Raw genomic sequence first — 19,256 nt, forward strand, 5'->3', positions numbered from 1 at the left:
AATGCCACTCAGAGCTGCCCTGACGGCCACACAGGCTCCTGCACGGCTTTCCCCTTGGTTGGCGGTGGCTCTGTGTCTGTGCGCAGGGGACACAGGGACAGGGCCCAGAGCTGAGGCCTAGCAGCAGGAACACACCCGTTCCTGACACACCTGAATGCCGGGCGTCTTCTCAGCAGTGTCCCGTCTGCACACAGATGGAGAACGCCTGAGCGCCCCCAGTGCCAGGGGCTGAGGAAACCCGTCTGGAGACCCTCACGGAGAAAGGTTTTCATGTGTGTTTTCACGGGAAGGCAGGCGATTATCACATATCTTACTTCTTACTTCAGGAGGGATTTGCGTCATGAACACCTGAAGCTTCAGGCGGGCCCTCGTCCCCGCACGCCTGATGCCCTCTCCTGCCCTTGCCCGTACCCCTCGTGCGTCCCACTCGGCGGCATTCCCTCGTGTTTGTGTCTTCTCGTACTTCTCCTAGACATATGCCAACGCCTTCCTGTACCGACTGGTAGCCTCAGAAACTGCCGTGGGCTTCGGGGCAGGTGTCCATAGCCAGGAGCAGGTCACCTTTGGTGGGACCTCGGGAGGTCTGTGTAAGAGCCTGGGGGAGACCCAGTTTCTTCTGAAGGCAGCTCCCCGTGACTCAGTGGCCTGCAGGCTGCCCCGTCAGGCAGACTCCCCTCAGCAAGCACACCTCGGATTGGTTCTGCGAGTTAGGTAGATTCTTCACTGCAAACAACAGGATTTCCTCTGGCGTGTTTAAGCAGAAGAGGAAGTTACTGAAAAGGGGGGTCGGCACATCAAGGAGGTTTTGCTGGGCTGGGTGAAAAGTCGTAGCCCAGGTCCCAGCCCCACCGCCTGGGGCCTGGGTGGGAGGAGTGCCCCTGCCCCCTGCCCAGCCGCCTGCCCGGATGCGTGTTTCCCAGCCAGGAGGTGTTGTGTTGGCAGGATGTCGGTGCCACGCCAGCATCTGGTTGCCAGCAAGGTGGAGAAAAATCTTTTGTTGTCACTGATGTTTATTTTTGTGTCACATTTGGGGAAAGAGTGAATCTCAACATAGGAAATCATCAGAAGTGTAGGGGAGCCATTTGGAAAGTGTGGGCAGCCCCAAGTGGAAGCCACCCCTTACGGCGACAACTGCACCGTGTGAAATGAAAACACACCTTTGTCCCCAAAGGGGACCCGGGTCTCAGTCATCACACAGTCGGACCCCTGGTCCGGGTTCCTTCTAGTTCCGCACAGCTGCTGTCGGGTATCTGCAACCTGTGTCCTGAGCAGGAGGCCTGAAGGAGCCAGTGCAGTCCAGGGAAATGAGGCCACAGTCGGTCTTGTTTCCATACGGGAACATACAGGTGGCGCCCAGAGAAAAGTGACCGAGTGCGGGCAGGAGTGGAGCTGTGGTCTCTGCACTGGGCCGTGTGCTTCCTGCCCACGACCTCCCCTGCCTCCCCTCCCACACCCACGTCACCCTGGCTGGCCGGCCTGCACTCCTCAGACCTGGGCGGTGGGTGGGTCTGCCTGTGTCGGCACTGCTGCCCCCACGAGCTTTCCCAGGAGATGTGGGCGGCTGGGGAGCCTGAGGACGCGGCCTCTAGACTCTGCCCTTGTCCACGGCAGAAGCCCCTGCCTCCTGACGGCCCCTCGGACTTGCTCGTTGCCTTCTGGTCCCCTGACCTGAGCAACTCAACTCCCCGCTCCTATTTGCTGGAGCGTCCCCGCTTCCCCACTGACTGCTTTCCCTGACAGGCTGCCCCCTCCTAAGGATAGTAGGACGGCTGAAGCAGCAGAGCTTGAGAGCTGGGGGACAGGAAGCAGTTTGGAGCGGTGCCAGCCTCCGTCATGGTTCCTGGAGCCGTGTGTTCTGGCTCCAGGAGGGAGAGTACCAAGTGTTGGCTCCTGGTCCAGAATAGACACCCCAATCCTGTAGGAACAGCCCCCAGAACCACGGCAGCCTGGCCTGATGCCAGAGCTGTCACTGCTCTTACTGCCCCTCCCCCCAGTGACTGCGCAGAATTGCCTGCGGTGGGTCCCTTTACTGGTGACCACCTTTGTCACCAGAATTGTGACCTGCTGGCAGAACAGGTCGCATGCCTTTAGTTTAGACACATAGAGGCTGAAAAAGGTAGTTTTGTTAGATTCTGTCTTTGGAGGGTGGTACTTTAACTGTGGGAAACAATAAAAACGGAAGGATGATGTTTAAAAGGTGTTCATTGTGGGTGGCCGGTTAGCTCAGTTGGTTAGCGTGTGGTGCTAACGACACCAGGTTGCTGGTTCCATCCCCTCATGGGCCACCCTCCTTAAAAAAATAAATAAAAGATGTTTATTACTATTCCTGACATTTCTGATAATTCTTTGTGGGGGGGCTGTCTTGGGTCTGGTAGGACATCAGCAGCAACCCAAACCGCCCCCCACTGGGTGCCGGGAGGACCCTCCCTGCAGCTGTGAAAACCGCAGAGGTCTGCAGACATTGCCACATGTCCCTTGGGGACACAGTCCTCTCCCACTGGATGGAGAAACCCTGCAAGTTCTCAGATACATTGGCAAAAGTCGGTGCCGGGTCTCCAGGTTTGCACGCAAATCCGCTCCGGTGGATTCTATCGAGAAGGCGTATTTGGACCTTTTTGGGATAAGAGTAAAATGGCGTTGAAACAACCCAGTGGAATCATTCAGATGGTTGTCACCTCAGTGACACGATGGTCTGTGTGAGTGACAGCACACGTGACCCTCGTGCTAGTGGCTCGTGCCATCCTCATGCAGAATCTAGGACAGTGCTGACGTGTTGGTTGTGCTCAGACAAGGGTGACAACAGGCTGCATTTTCATATTTTGTCTCATTTAAAGTAAGAGAAATTACAGAAAGCGTCCTTGGCATTGGTTCCAGGTCAAGCTACAACAATTCTGAATGTGGAAATCTAATTTATTTTGCAAAAGAAAATTCACTTTCCTCAAGTGACTGTAAAGACACGGATCTGTGTTGTTGCTCAGTGACAAAGGTTCTGTAGAAAGAGAAACAAAATAGTACCCATTTGTGATCCTAAATATCTGCTTAGGAAACATTTGTGCCTCAAGAAACAGCCGTTTATGAGAGCATTCTTCATTGTCATTGGGTGAAGAGTTACTGGTTTTAGTTAGGGTTTTGGAAGGTCCTCTGGTTTCCTAAAACGTGTTTACCCTGCTGAACCCAGCTTTTCTGACGAAGCTCACCAGTGCGGTTTGCCGCTTTCTAGGCTACGCCCAGCAGCGCTGTCTGCCCTGTCTTCCTTATCAGCTGGCACTCCAGGAGGGCGCCAGTGCCACTGCTGACTCGGTATAGAATCCGGTTTCTCGTGTTACCCAGCGACGTGGAGACAGTGCTTGACCGTGGAAAGCCAGGCTCTGATTCAGGCTCGTCAGTGGCGCTGCCTTGCTCGGGACTCAGTCATCAAGCTGTGTCCTTCCCCCATCACGAGGAAGGGCGGTGCTTCTAAGCCCCCGGCCTCCTCTGTCCTTGCGGTGAGGTCACACTGTCTGTGAGGACTTGACCTGCTGAGGCGCCTGCTTCTGGAAGGACAGTGTGAACTTCCTCAGTGCAGTAAGGAAATGATATTAAAACTCAGTTACACATATTCTTTGTGCAAGTACCTTCTACCCAGCTAACGCACAGATTTACTCATAGAAATTGTGAACACTGTAAATTGTTTTACTTATGTCCCTTTAAAAACTGTACAAGCGATATATCTTACCATGGAAAATGATCATAAACAAAATAAGATTCCGACATGGACATTGTTTTCTTTCCCTAGTTTCCTATGTCCTTATTTATAGATATGTCCAAAATTTATATTGATAAAGTAATTGTACCAGTTGTTTCATTAACATGTTTTAAATCAATACAGTGTATTATGGCAACTCTCCTTGTCAATGAAAACTCTTAAAACCATTTTACTGGCGATGCAGCCCAGCGCGGTGCAGACGTGCCTGAGGGGCGTGGCGCGTCTCCTGGACACGGTGAGGTCCATTCGCCGGGCGGATGACCTTCAACCAGTTACTGAGTCATTTCCTTAGAAGAAACTTTTGGATTCAAAAGGTTTCAAAAGATGAGGATTTGAAGACCTCAGTGTGTATTTCAGTGTGGTTTCCAGGGAAGGCCCCCCGGTGGCACCACCAGGACGGTGGACTGAATAGCTGCTTTCACAATCCCTCGTGGTCACAGCGGTGACACAACATAGCTGGCAGTGTCATGACTTTGGTTAGTGACGCTGTGGCATGTTTATCCCTTCTTTTCCCTCTTTTTTTTTTTTTTGTGTGTGGAGGGCATGGTAGAGGCTTTTACTCATTTCAGTATTACTAGGGTATTTATTTCACTGTTTTGGAATCATAACCATAAGGTATTACCTCTTCTTACATATTTACAACCCAAATGGTTTTTGCTTCTCAGATTGCCACTTGAGTTTCAACCTTATACTTTTTTATATGTAAGAAGTAAATTTTCACAAGTCATATCTATGACTTTATGATTTCTGACTGTGGTGTCATGCTTAAAAAGCCTTCCTTTACAAACATTTGTTTGAGCATTGAACTATATTTTATTTTAACATTTCTGTTTTATTTTTTACACTCACATCTTTCATTTTTCTGGACTTATTTTGGTTTATGTATAAGTAAAGGCTGTACTCAGTTCTGCCACTGGTTAACCAGCTATTGTAATGTCGTTTACTGATAAATGATGCTCTTACATTTGCTAATATTGGATTATCTTTATACTTCGGGAAAATGCTAACTGGGGTCCGTGGGGTACCTTGTATCACTCATCCTGTCCATTTGTAAGCGTTTCTCTTTAAGCTGTTTTTCTTTTCTGAGTGCCTGCTGAGGGCGTGACAAGTACTATGTGTGTGGAAGGGTGTAAGCTGGGGCCTGTGCCACGTCTCTGAGGAGCCCGAAAAGAAGGCCACGCTTGGCCTTCCGGTGGGGGGACCGCAATGAAAACACTGGTCGGTGAGGACGGATGGGCTTCTCCTCCCGGAGCCAGGTCTGTGCAATGAGATGCCGTGTACAGGGCCCCTGCCCGCCTGGCTCTGTGGTGAGCACGTCGGCCTGCCGCCCTCCAGGTCAGGCTGACCCAGCTCCTGACGCAGCGAGCGTCTCTCACGGGCCCGTACGGCTTCCACAGCAGGTTGGGCTGGGCAGGCCTGTCTCCCTGTGCTTCTCGCTGTTTCCCGTGCCATCTGTTTCTGGGGGTGCGTGTCAGGAGCAGTGACACTGCTCAGTTACTCAGAGCATTTGGGGAAGGCGTCGTGGTAGAGTCAGCATGTTAGTGCTTGTTTTCAGAGAGAATTCAGGCTTCTGTCTGTCACAGATGACCACAGAATTGTTGGCTTAACAATTCAAATTTATCATGTTTGAGTTCTGCAGGTCAGAAACCTGACACGGTCTCACTGGGCTAAAACCAAGGTGTCTGCTGGCCTGGTCCCCCCTTTGCCAGCGGCTGGGGCTCGTGCCCCCACGCTCCGTCGCACAGCCAGCAGCCCTGGGCTGTCTGATGCGTCTCTGGTCCTCGGCAGCTGAGAGATGGTCTCTGCTTTTCGGGACATGTGATTATTTTGAGGTTATCTCCTCATTCCAGGGCCCTCACCTCAACCCTCTGCAAAGTCCCTTTTCCTGGGAGCTGTCATAGTCCCAACTTCTGGGGAGCTGGGTGGGGACACCATGGATCCACTGTGGTGCTGCACATGTTTATTTTCAATTTAGGGGTTTTATTTTTACTATACACTTGAACAAAATTTCTATGTTCAAACAAAATTTCTGCATTTCTACTTGCAAAGTCAGTTTTTCATCTCGGTCAGTATTTCGGTGCATAACAGGTAAGATTAGTTCTTTTGCCATTTTTAACATAGTGAGAATAGTTATTTCCTCGACATAACTATTCTTCTTCAGCGGGACTTGGGTTTGTAATGTCATCTGGCGGTGGGCTCCCCGCCTCTTCCATGGTACTCTAAACACACGCAGGTGTTGTCTGATTACACATGACACAAGCAAAGGACAGGAGCCACGCACGTGCACAGGAACCCAGGTGGACTTCCTGCCTCCAGGACTCAAAGGTGCTGCATGTGGTGAGACCTGCGGGGGGGTGGGGGGGTCAGTTACATTTAATCATTCTGTGATTCTGCCCCCCTAGGGCCTGGCCGACGAGCCGCCATGTTGGAGCCCCGTAATGATCTGAGTTAGGGTCTGCAGGGTCTGTTAGGGTCCGATGGCCGGGTGCCTGTCACTGCGGTGACGGACAAAACCACCGCTGTGCAGGGCACAACCATTTGAAATCGTGGGCTTTAAAGGGCACACATAGGCCCAGAGGAGGGAAGACCTGCTGGGACGCTGCCACTCCGTTGCCTGAGGACGTTTGTAATGGGTGCTGAGCCAACACTGGCTGGGCAGGCGTCACATGTCTTTTCCAGGTGCCATGAACACATTGTTTGGCCCATTTTTGGTGAATGGAACAGGTGGTTTTTATTTTAAAATTGTAGATTTCATTGTTACGTGCCACTTACGTGCATTAACTTGTGTTTCTTTAGAGGGGTTGGATCTTTTCAGCTTAAAAAATCTGCCTCCCTCGACGGAATCTGTGTAAAAAGAACAGCTTCTCAGAGACACAACATTGGATCCCATTGGGCCAGCGTCCGTGTTGCCCACCGCGGGGCTCCGTGCTGTTGTCCTGATGGCTGTTTGTACCGCATTTCCCCAAAATAAGACCTAGCCGGACAGTCAACTCTAATGCGTCTTTTGGAGCAAAAATTAAAAAAGACCCGGTCTTATTGTACTAGAAGACACTGTCTGTAATATAATATGATATAATACAAAATGTCTTACATTAATTTTTGCTCCAAAAGACGCATTAGAGCTGATTGTCCAGCTAGGTCTTATTTTCGGGGAAACACAGTACGTTCTCCCCAAACGTGCTGCTTTATTTCTCTAAAGTCATTTCATCTAAATTACGGACTTCAAGACTGAGACTTCATTAGCTCAGGCATGGCTGTCACACTCAGTGTTACGTGAACGCATGCATGTGTGTGCAGACATGTATTTCTGGGGGTGTGTGTCTGTGTACGAGTGTGTGTCTGGGTGTGTTGTGTATCAGTATGTGTATAAGTGTGTGTGTGTTTATCTGTGTGTGTACAAGCACCTGTGTGTGTGTTCGAGTGTGTGTATGTGTGTGTGTGCATGACTGTGTGTATGAGTGGTGTCTGGTGTGTGAGGAGGGGTGTATCCTGATCCAGGTCGCGTCATTGGTTCTCCACTGGTACCAAACACTGAATTAAGTTCATACAACTGAGTATTTACATGACATAAGGAATGTATTTGAAATATTAGCTACTATTTAAAATACTTCAATTTAAATATTTCAGTTTTTCTTCAAATCCTTAAAATGCAATTGTTTAACTACCTACTTCTCAAATCTAGTAAGCCAGTGTCTGGGATTGAAATACCATTCTTCAGAGACATTCTGGGGAAATGAATTAAAAAGTCAAAATGTGAAGAAATATCGCTAATGGGTCCTTATTTTGCGGTCTCCCCATTTTTCAGGCAGTTTTGCTGGGGCTGTTCCCTGGCCCACCTGTCTCTCTCCTTTTCTCTCTCAGTCTCTCTCTCTTCCAACCAAGTAAAGGAAACTGAAATCTTAGTTCTTTTTGCAGTGTTTGCAGTCATATTGTCCCTGTGCTCCAGCCTCGGGCTAAGGAGGCAGCACCCTTCTCTTAGCGGTCATTGTGTGAGATTTTTAGATACACTCAGAACACGTTCTTTTCATGAACTTTGGGTTTGCTACATATGAATTTGGAATTATAATTCTTTTTTCAATGCTAGGTTAGTCACCAGGTTCTTGAAATACTTAGAGAATGATAAAGTAATGTGTGTATTTATGATTGTGGCTATTAGTTTATAATTAATATTATACTTTTATGCCTCTAGATTTACACTTTTCTTCCTGTGTCGGCCAGTCCTTGATTTGTTGACCTCTTTCTTATAGGTTATAGACTTGCTCTAGTCCACGGTCAGAACTATGACATCCATGCATGTAGGACTTGAGTGGATTGAACATGGGCCTTTTCTGTTATGTTTGAGACCTTTCTTTTTGGGTCCCAGGCACGTTTCCTTCCTTTGAAGACTTTTTCTCTAAAAGAGTGCCTAGATCTGTGTTTCCACAGCAAAATAAACACCGAGATTTAAAGAGCCATCTGTATCGACAGAACATAAGAGGAACAATGGCTGTGTTCTTGAGAACTCCTGCGTCTGGTCTTGAATTCGGACACATCTGCCTACAGACACCTACTGGGAAGAAATCGGGGCGCAGGCAGGAGACCGCAGTCAGTGGGCCATTTCCTATATCTTCCCACACGCACCATTCGCGGGTAGACACGGACTGTCTGCTGCTTTTCTTGCTGTAGAACTTCTGGTGTGTGAGACGCCTGTCGTCCTGTCCCTCCCATTGTTGGTAATAAAACTGTCTGTGTCCCCAGAGACACGTTGTCTTACCTGTCCCATTACTGGGATTGCAACGATTGTGATGCTTCTTGTAAAGATGTCACCTTCGGTTCTCATGGTGCCTTTTACCAAGTGCTACACATGCTGGAGGGTGGATGGTGGGCTGGGAAGAGAGGCTTCCCTGACACCTCGTGGGTTTTCATCTTGTTTGACAGAGGACTGTTGACTCCATTTTTATTTTGTGTGACACTCACTAATGTTACGCATTTATTAGTTTTCATGTTAAACAGTTAACCTTTCCCCACATATTTGCCCACTGTAGTCATGGTTAACTAATGCATTATGGGTTTAGTAACAAAAACTTTTCTAAAACATTTAAAATGTTTTCAGCATTTATAAACATTTAATTTAGTTCACAGGTCTCACATAGATTTCTGAACTTACGGACAAGCACAGACAAAATACCAGAATGATTATAATACTGGGAAAAACCCAAATGTTCTAAGATACTGTAAAACGCTATATTTTCCATGGAACATTTTAAGCAAATTATCTTTCTTCCCATAAGTTTTCTGACTTACTATAATTTGGAATTTACCCTCCTACAGTTTTTTACAACGTTCAGGTTTTTAGGTTTCGCTAATCTTTCCAGACTCTAAATGAAAGCATTTGTCTCCCCCAAGGCCTTGCGGGTACTGGCTTGTGGACTTTTGGTTAAGTTTTAATGCTTTTGTGGATGAAGGCAGTTCAGACACATCCCACTGTCATTCAGCCGAGTCCCTTTTATGTGATCAGGGTATTACTCGGTATGTCGTTAGACCCTCGTGCCCCTTTTGCATATGGTTTTAGATTTTTGGAGACTTGGTTTTATTTCCAGGAATGTGGTATTTTGTAAAAGGTTTGTACATCCTGTATTGCTTATGGCACATTGACCTGGTCTGTTGTTATAAAAATGTACGTGTTCCTTTAAAATCTTTCATTGTAAGTGGAGGACTGTTTAGAGGTTTTGTCGCCTAGGAGACTAGGGCCAGGTCTTTGTGATTTGCTCGTCTTTTAGGAGGTTTGGCTAATTTATCATTTTGGAATAAACCTTCTTCTTTTATGACAGCTGGTACCTGTTAAATTGTTGGACCCTTTCTCTCTGGTTAATTGTATGTGACTACGCCTGGTCAGTCCTTTCTGTCCTTATGTAGTCCCTGCTTTTTCAGCATCTGTTTGTCTCATTCAAAGTTTTATTCACTTTTCTGCTTTCAAAGGTAAAATAAAGAACATAATTATACTCCACGACCAGACTAATGCTTACCAGGAGAAACCAAATACTATCATTTCTTATTGTTTCTATGTATTAAAATCAGTAACAAGTAGGTCTTTAGTTATATTTTCCTTGGTATTTCAATTGTATTCTTCTTAAAAAACTGTGGGGACAGAGCCAGGAGTGCAGTTTCCAGGCTCGCGGCCTCACGTGGAAAGGTGCTGGCTCAGGAAGTAAATGGCCATCAGCTGTGGCTAGTTGGCCGTCAGCTGTAACCAGTGAGCCATTGGCCACTGATATAACTGCTGTGGCTACACTAGCAGCAGATGGGGGCTAACAAGGAGATGGTGGCTGAGCCTGCAAGTGGCGCAGTGAGGGCTGCGAACAGTGTGGCTCCTGCTTCCTGTGTCTCCAACCCAGCCGCCAGCGAGAGTATAGTGGTGTGACTCCCCTACCTATGGCTCCGTGGGTGTTCCTTTTTGGCCTCACCATGTCCTGCGTTCCTATGTGGGGAGCGGGAGCAGAGACCCCGCAGGCCGCCCTGCACAACACATGGCGCAGCGAGCAGGGTCCTCCGCACGACAAACACTGTATATTAATTCTTCTCCCCAGAAGTTCATGATGAACGCAGGCTTTTACAGCTTTACCTTGTCTCGCTTCCCTCACTGTCGTCGTTGTGATTGGTCATCATCATGTTTCATCCCTGGAGGGCTCAGCTGCCCACTGAAAGCCCCACCTTGGCTGCTGCACCTTGGCTCTTTGTCATTTTAGTACAATGCCTGGCATCTTTGATGTTGTTCTTGCTTTTTGGGTAACAAGAGGATGTTTTGTGTATATCCTGATTTTTTTTTTTGTTTTAAGACACAGAACCGCTGTCTTCTAAGGAGTTCCAGCGAGTGCAATCCGAGTGCCGGACAGGGCGGTGGCGGGGCCTGGCCCCCCACTGCTCCCCCGACCTCTCCCACTGCCCAGACTGAACTCAGGGGCCCAGGGCATGTTGTTAGGGTGCTCAGTGGTCGTCAACTCCGCCCGTGTTCCATACCTGTCACCTGACTTCCTCTGTATGTCCCCAGCCCCGTGAGCCCTCCTGTGGTCACCAGGGCAAAGCCAGTGGCCTCCGAAGCGCCTATGGCGGTTGCCAGAGCGCACGGGTGACTTTGCCTATCCTGCCTGACGTGGCTGGGGACCCTGTGTCGCTGTGCTAGCGTCTGCGCCAGACCCTCTTAGGCTCCAGTTTGGGTGGATTTCATGGGAAGAGGGAGTGAAGGTTTGGGTGAGCGATTTTTTGAACTTTTCATTTGTTGCTGGTAGAAGCAGTAGACAGCACTGCCATCTTGAATGAATCACTTTACCTGTGAGGAAATTTTATTTTCCAAGTGACAGTATTTTTTAGGAAAAAAAATCATACTTTTCCAGCATTTTTACTGTTTCACGGAAAGCTTAAGATAAATATTTAGTAAGACTATTTTAGAATAGGACAGCTAATATTTTAACAATTTGACATGGTATATACCCCCCACACATATGTGTGTCCGTGTATGTGTGTATTTATGGGTGTGTGCATGTGTGAAATGTGTGTTGTTTGTATAACCCAGGTGGATGTTGGCATATTTCAGTATACCCAAGTAAAAAAATGAGACTCCAACAGAAACCATTTTGTGCAATATGGTCTTTGTATATTTTATAATCATTTTACCGTAGCATGGAATGTAAAATATTATGAAACGATCTGGCTAGTATTAAACTAATACTGAAAAAAATGCCGCAGTATTGTAATATGGTATGATTTAATGATAAACAAAACCTTTCTCAGTGATACTAAAATGATAGTTAAAAATAATTTTTCCCCCCTACTTTAAAGAATTCAGATATAAGTCAACAAAATTTGGTAACACTTTTTTCTCACATAGTATTATCTTTTACCTTGTTTTCATCCTTGAAATAACCAAAATTCATACCATTAAGACACTTTTTTTGTAAAGAGACCATATACAGAGCCGTGCTATTAAATATTAGGAAGAAAACAGATGAAGAAAGATGCATTTCTAGATTCCAGAAAGGGTTTTCTCTATCGAAATAGCATTAAAAAAAATACTGGTATATATTTTTTTTGTATCTCTGGGCAGCAGATGTTTGCATTAGAAGGAAGAATAATGAAAAAGCTTTTAAAACTTCTGCTATTGTGTTGGAGCCCAGAGGGTTTCCATTTTTCTTCATGTACGGGTTTATAACTTGCCCCCCACCTGGTTCCCAGTACTCATTTCCAGGACTTATTTATGCTTATTGTTATTTTTTTTTTTAACTAACCCTTACCAGGCCTTAATAAAAAATCACATCAAGTGGGCAGGTATTGGCACAGGTACTGGCTTCCCACTGCAGGCAAGTGTAAGTGCATATGTTAAAAATAATCTTGGTGACCGAGCCAAGGTACATGCATAATTTCAAAGCTGGAGAGAGTCCATCACTAATAGTATTCCAGTGACCTTCCTCTACTTCCTTCTGTGATTAGCTGAGTGAGACTAATTTACTACATCTTTCAGCAGCATGCTGCCTCAGAGAGGAGAACCTTCTAGAATCACTGCTTGCAGATATGGATTTGGCAGCCCTCCCTTGGTAAACATCATGTCTGAAGACATAACTCTTGTCCTGCATAATCTTTGGATGTTTATTTTTACCAGTGCCTTCTAGCAAATTTGGAAACACTTTGCAAAGTCCTTTGCAGACCAGGTGACTAAGATTTGCTCCTAATGCACTGGTTACCATCTTATTTTTGTTTACAGTGACATTCAAGGGAGCAGTTGTTCTTGCTAAATGTCGCCCCTAACTAAAACATCATTAATACAGTTCATAGGTAGGCAGTCATGTGTTTCAAAGGGATACATCTCCTTCTAAGTAAATTTCAAGGGGCCTGGCTGTGTATAGATTTTATGAAATGCTTCATCAAATGAGAACCATTAGTTTCATGAGCCCAGTGATAGACACTTTCGTTTGTCAGCTTTAATATAGAAAACCTATCTAGAAAGTCCGAGTTCACAGCTTTGTCTTTTTGTGGGATAATGTATTGTTGGAGTTTTGCAAGGCATGTTCTTGGGACCTTATCCTGACATCCTGTGTGTTTGTTTGGCATGCATGTCATTCAAATAATTAAACTCATTTTTTAAAACATGGGATATACGTGATGCCCTCTGTGTATTCTACCTCTTTAATCCTCCACTTCACAGATTGAAGAGTCTGAGAGTGCACAACCTCAGCCCTCAGGCCTGTCTGGAACCCCAGCTCGGCTGTCCCTGTCCCCGCCCAGACCCCTCTGTGCAGTTCTGTATCAGACGCTGCTCAGATGGTATCTGCGTGTATCCTGGGACCAGACTGCGACATGCCAATATCGTGATACTGTTCATAAATGACTCGAAGACAGCTGTGACACTGAGCTGAGCGTCTTCATCCTACTGTGTTTCCCTGAAAATAAGACCTAGCCGGGCAATCAGCTGTAAAGCGTCTTCTGGAGCAAAAATTAATATAAGACCTGGTCTTATTTTACTATAATAGATGGGGTCTTATCTAACATAATATAAGACTGGGTCTTATGTTAATTTTTGCTCCAAAAGATGTATTAGAGCTGATTGTCCGGCTAGGTTATTTTTGGGGAAACATGGTATGAAATGTTCCTAGGGAAGTGAAGACATCATATTTCAATTTAGAGCAGCGGTTCTTCACTCGGGGTGCATGGACCTCTCGGGTTAGCAGAGAAGAATTCACCTGTGAACTTGGACAGGAAAAGCTGTCTTTGTTTTCAGTAGCTTCTGATTGGAGTTTAGCATTTCCTTTCATTATCAATGTGCGTAGCAAGCCACACAGAGCTGACCGTGCCATGGCCTGTCACCAATAGAGACAGTGGGTATTTTCACGTCATGTGAGTGTGTTGTTGTTGTGTTATCTGTGAGGGACATTTAAGTTCATCAGTGCTTTGAAATTAGTGTCACTCACTCGTTTACAGCAACGCGTTGATAAACCTCCTGTGTGATTACATCACCAGTAAGAATATTCAATTACTGTATTTCAGCGTAAGTGTTTTGTGTGTCTTTTATCTTGGACGTTTGCAAGCATTGTCTGAAATAGGCCATGGGCTCCTGGGACGGGTCAGCTCAGGCCCCTGGGTGACGGCACACGGCACTCCCCTGCCTGCCCTGACTGTTGGGATAGACCGCGGAGGGTGAGCAGACGTGTGCCTTCTTGGTGGCAGTGGATAGGATGTGAGGATTTTCTGTTCACTTCACAGGGTTACTGAGCACCCAAAGTACCCCAGTGTCCCTCCAGGAGCAGCACTGAGGTGTACATCAGAGCGCCCCGTTTGTTGGCTGGGGGATGGGCAGTGCTGGTGGCTGGACACTCCTCCCTCGTCTTGACTCACTCCTCGAGGTGTGTTGGTGACTCCACTTCTCTCTTATTGATGGCACCGAGTCTTAGGAGGGTTCTGTGAGCCACTCAGGGTCACTCAGCTCCTGCCGGAGGAGCCAGGATGGTGAGCAGGCAGCCTGGCTGCCAGGCCAGCTCCTGCGTGTGGAGCTCGGCGTCCTGACCAGCACATGTGCGCCTGCACCCCCACCGTGGGATTTGCTTTGGAGTGAAACCGACACTCAGGGCTCTCACCGTGTGAGCCGCGGTGCTAGGAACCTACACGCCTGAACTGACCGCAGCCATGGCAGTTTCAGAATTTGACCTGGTGGGATAAGAAAAAGTGCCTTTTATCCCCAGGGACTCGGTCCTGAGAATGCATTCCTCGGGGTGTGAACAGAAGGAATTGTTGTTGGTGGGGCCTGGCTTTGTCGTGCTCGTCCCTTTGCCTCCGCCCTGTATGTACAGAGTCACCATTTCATATAACAAAGTCATCACCATGTAATAAAGTCACCACCATGTGACAATGTCACTGCCATCATGTGACAAAGTCACCATATAACAAAGTCACCACCATGTAACAAAGTCTTCATCACCTCCTTGGATTGGCTCTTCTCACCAACTCTTTAGCCTTTTGGTAGGAAGAAAGACAACAAATGGCAAATCTAGTTAAACCATCATGATACTTTTCTCCATCTTTTATCTGTTTATCGGCTGTAAATTTTAACGAGCTGTCTTCTACTGAAGATCTGTGGGTCATTTTTGTCCTTTTGCCAGCTTAAGCGCTTGTCTGCGTATGAAGAATAAGCGAATCAAAATCCTTCAGCCTCTTAGGCTTTGGTGTAAATTACAAACGGAGCATCATGTTCTCGGCTGACAGGGCCCGTCCTGCTCGTGTTACCTACTGTTGCCTTGGCTTCTTTACCACTTCAGCAGCTTTGTAAAGGATGAGATAGCCACTAAAACTCAGCATGGCTTTTTGTGTGCTCGTGGGTGTCGCCCTGGGAAACCCACGTGCTGTGTGTTCATTGTGAGTGACACGACTGCCTCACGTAGCGGGTCCACTGTTGCCTTTCAGTGGCTCCATTGCACTTCGTGCTCTTTTCACTTGGGATCCCTGGTCAATCTAGCCATTCCCAGCAGGCGTCTGTGAACTCCGCTGAGTGTGCCGTGTGCCTGCCCTGGTGCTAGCCACTGGACGTTCAGACTGAGATGAGACGCGATTCAGAAATCTTTGGGGAGGTGGCTCCGTGGTGGCACGCCAATGAGGGCACTGATGTAGACATTCAGTGCCCAGAGCTGCTCAGCAGTGGGGTGCGGAAGCTTGAGCGTCACGCTCTGTGTTGGGGTCCCCAGGACCACCCCGGGTTGGTGATCTCCTGAGGGGACTCCAGGACCCAGTGCAGAGTCGCACTCACAGTGGCAGGACGTGCCACGTGGCCTCAGTGTTTCACATGCCGGCATGTGGGGTACAGGCAGCTGGCTCTGCTGGGCTCGGTTTTCCGACAGAGACGAGCCTATGTGGCCTCTGCCCAGCGCACCTTTCACACGTGGTTTGGTTTTGGGGCAGCTGGGACAAAGTGCCACACACTGCGTGGCCTTTGGCAACAGGCGTCGATTGTCTAACAGTCTGGGGGCTGGGAGTGCCAGGTCAGGTACCGCGTGGGGGGTGGCGAAGGCTGTGTCCTTTGCTGGTGGCGGCTGTCTTCTCTCCGTCTCTTCACGTTTATTCCCTCTGTGTGTCTGTGGCCGGGTCCAAATGCCCCCCTTTGTAAGGACTGCAGTCAGTACTGGATTAGGGCTCACCCTAAATGACCCTGTTCTAACGCGATGAACTCTGTAAAGACCCGTCTCCAAATCTGATCGCGCTCTGAGGCATTGGGGTGAGCACTTCTACATGTGGGGGCATAGTTCAGCCCGTGACACCACGTTCTGAGCCTTTTCCGTAGGTGCCCCTGCTCTGATTGACGTGGGTGCCCCTCCAGCCGGGGGTGTCTGCTCTGGGCAGTTCATGCGCCCAGCATCTAACGCTGGGGCCACAGGCAAGTGCGAACTCGGGACGTGCTTGTTGAGTGAACGACTGAGCGCAAGTAGTGAGCTGAGAGGTGGAGGAGGAGGAGGGCGTTGGCAAATTGAAGAAGCTGCGAGAAGAGAGCTCAGGAAGGGGAGAGCTCAGGAAGGGCCTCGTAGACACATCAGAAGGAGGGTCGTGAGCAGTGGCTGTCACGTGGGTACCACAGAGGTCAGGGGAAGACCCCGGTGCCACAGAGCAAAGCCGACTCCATTTGTTTGGGGTGGGATAGAGGCCGTGGGAGCAGGGACTAGGTGGCTCATTTTTGAGGCATACAAGACAAGCTGGGGGTGCACCCAACTTGGTATGGGAGGCTGGTTTTGAAAATCAGTTTTCAACATTTGAACATCAGTTGGTATCACCCATCACGTCAGCAGGCCGAAGAAGGAAATGTCATCTGATCATCTCATTAGTTGTGGAGAAAGTGTTTGCTGAAATCCAGCACCTGAGCACAGTGAGGATGCTGAGCTATTGGCTGCAGGTGGCTCATCACAGCCGGTCAGAGGTGGTGGCCGTGGTGCGGGCGCATACACGTGACTCGCTATGCGCCCGACACGCACGGGGAAGAGCGCTTCCTGGGCTTCTCAAAGCGTTTCCGATGTGGCGGTTGCTCGTCCTTCTCTCTCTCTCTCTCTCTCTCTCTCTCTCTCTCTCTCTCTCTCCTCCCTCTCCCTCTCTCCTTCCCTCCTTCTCTCCCTCTCTCTCTTTCTTTCTTTCACGGCTGTTAGTGTTAATGGTGATAAAAAATGAATTAAGGTTATTGTCAGCCAACACAATTTCTTTACATATGCAGTTTGGTTTTTGTTTCCCAATTAAAGAAACAAACCAACAAGGATGAATATGTCTTGATTTTTGTTCTTTATGATGGCTTCAGTTCTGTCGTTGTTCTGTACTACCACTAAGAACATTTCAAGTGTGACCCTTGCTGCAAATTTTCAAATCCACTGGTTAGAAATTTGAGTGGAGCTCTGGGATGACGTCCCAGCGTTTGCAGAAAAGTGACTTTAATTACCAGTGACTCTACCGATGTTGTCAAACGGCCAGTGGACTTGCCTGTGTGCTGTGGCTCAGAAATACAGACAGCCCTAAACCCCGAGACTTCTCCAAGATTCTGCATCTCTTGGTCACCATGGCTTTGTTGTCCTGGCGGGACGGGCGTCACTGGTCACGGACACACTAGCTTCTCGAGGCTGCAGAGCCTGCCGGGGCCCGGACACCGTATGCAGCTCCCAGGAGTCCTGCTGCCTGTTGCCAAGCTCTCCACACAGCGTCTGAGCGTGTGAATAACGAGAGAGCGCATTCGCTTCTGTTCAGCCTTAACCATCGCCCTGTGTTTATACCATTTCCTCTTCTCTTTCTTCGCAAAACCATGAACATGATGAATGGTCACTCCTCTGTTCATTTATTCCACAAACATTTCTTTGTCACACACGTCCCATGGTGGTGATGGGTTCCTAGCAGCTGAATCTTAGTTTAAAGTCCAGTTGGTGAGACAAAGGGTGAAAAAACAAACGTGATAGCACACAAGAAAGTAATCTATGAAGAAAATATAAAAGAGGAGAAGGAGAGAGAATTGGGGTGTCATCGTGCATGAGAAGGCCTCTCTCAAGAGGTGACACCGACTGGACACTGGAATGAGCCTGGGGGTCGTCTGTGGTGGGTGAACAGTCCTGCCGTGCAGAGGCTGAGGCGCGTGGTATGTGGCGGGGCAGGTGGCACAGGGCTTCCTGCCACGGGAGAGACGCCATGTCCCGTTCTCCTGATGGGCTCTGCTAGCGGCTGGGGGTGGAGGTGGGGGGTGGGGGGTGCGGTCTGAGTCACCTGGCGGATCAGAGATGGGCAGAGCAAGCCAGGCCGTCACTCGGAGAGGGGCGATGGTTCCGAGCAGTGCAGGGGTTGGGAGCCGGTTCCATTCCGGACGCTCATTGAACATGGAGCTAAGAGTATTTACTGACGGTCAGCTGGGTGTGAGAGGAGGAGTGAAGTCAGGGTGGCTTCGGGGCTTCGACCCGAGAACGGGGTGACTGATGTGCCACCGGTAGGATTAGCTTAAGTTTTCAATTCCTCTGTCACTTGCCGTTTCCCTTGCGATGGCCTCATAGCAGAGTCTGGGTTTGGGGTGAACAACCCACCTTCCCCTACCCACTTTGCACGTGCTGTGTCCTCTGCAGGCCGTGCCTGTGTGCCACCTTTGTGCCCAACAAGCCTCTCCTTTCTAAGGTCCGCCTAAAAGCTCCAACACTGTCCCTGTTTCTTCTCTTTCCCCCTTCTCCTGACGGGACACCCAGTGGACCTGGCCCTGCTGGGGCGTTTGCGTGAACCACTTAAGTCCCTCTCTGGACACTCGTCTCAGGTCCTTGAGGGCCAGGTACTCAGGGGGCCTCCCAGACACTACCTGCCCACTGCTGACCGGCCTGGACGGCCACCGGCTGAGCAGCTGTTGAGTGTCACATTAGGATGCCATTCCTCGAGGGGCTGCTGTGCTCTCTGCAGCTGTTGCCTGGTCCCCACCCTGGAACTTGCTGAGCTGTCACATGGTTGTATCACTGTCACAGTGTTGGTCACAGTGACCGTCTGTGTGTCCAGGAACAAGCAGTCCAGTGACTCTGTCCAAGTTTGGGAGTGTCTGAGGCCTTGCTCGAGGACACGAGTGACTCTCTGGGTTGTAGGGCAGAGAATCTTCAACTTGGTTAATTTTTAATTTGGTGTAAAATGTGGTGTGCCCTCATCGTCGTCGTCAGGATTTCTGCACTTCACGGTTTCGGTCAGCAGCTGTGCTGTGCCTGTAACTTCTGGGCTCTGGACGCTGCGGGGTGGAGTCGCACTGTGTTGTTTGCTTCTTTCTAAATCCTTAATTATTGATGAGACTGCACATGTCTTCCTAAGGTTTATTGATCTTTATGGTTCCTTTTCTGTTAATTGCCTCTTTGTATCCTTGGCTTATTTTTCTATTAGGTTGGTTGTTTTTCTCATTAATTTATAGGTGTTCTTTATATATTTGAGATACTAATCCTTTGTCAGCTCTGACTACTTTTGTAACCTGTTATAGCGTCTTCTGCCATATGTTTGAATGTGTTAATTTTAATTAAACTTT

The 19,256-nt window shown here is 48.4% G+C and overlaps 1 protein-coding gene across 1 annotated transcript in view; it reads left to right on the forward strand.

Moving 5' to 3' along the window:
* DLGAP2 (DLG associated protein 2) overlaps positions 1–19,256 on the forward strand; it is a 452,087-nt gene that overhangs the window by 61,456 nt on the left and 371,375 nt on the right. The window lies entirely within an intron of this gene.

Source organism: Rhinolophus ferrumequinum, chromosome 4 (genome assembly GCF_004115265.2).
Source record: "Rhinolophus ferrumequinum isolate MPI-CBG mRhiFer1 chromosome 4, mRhiFer1_v1.p, whole genome shotgun sequence".
NCBI classification, from domain to species: Eukaryota; Metazoa; Chordata; class Mammalia; order Chiroptera; family Rhinolophidae; genus Rhinolophus; species Rhinolophus ferrumequinum.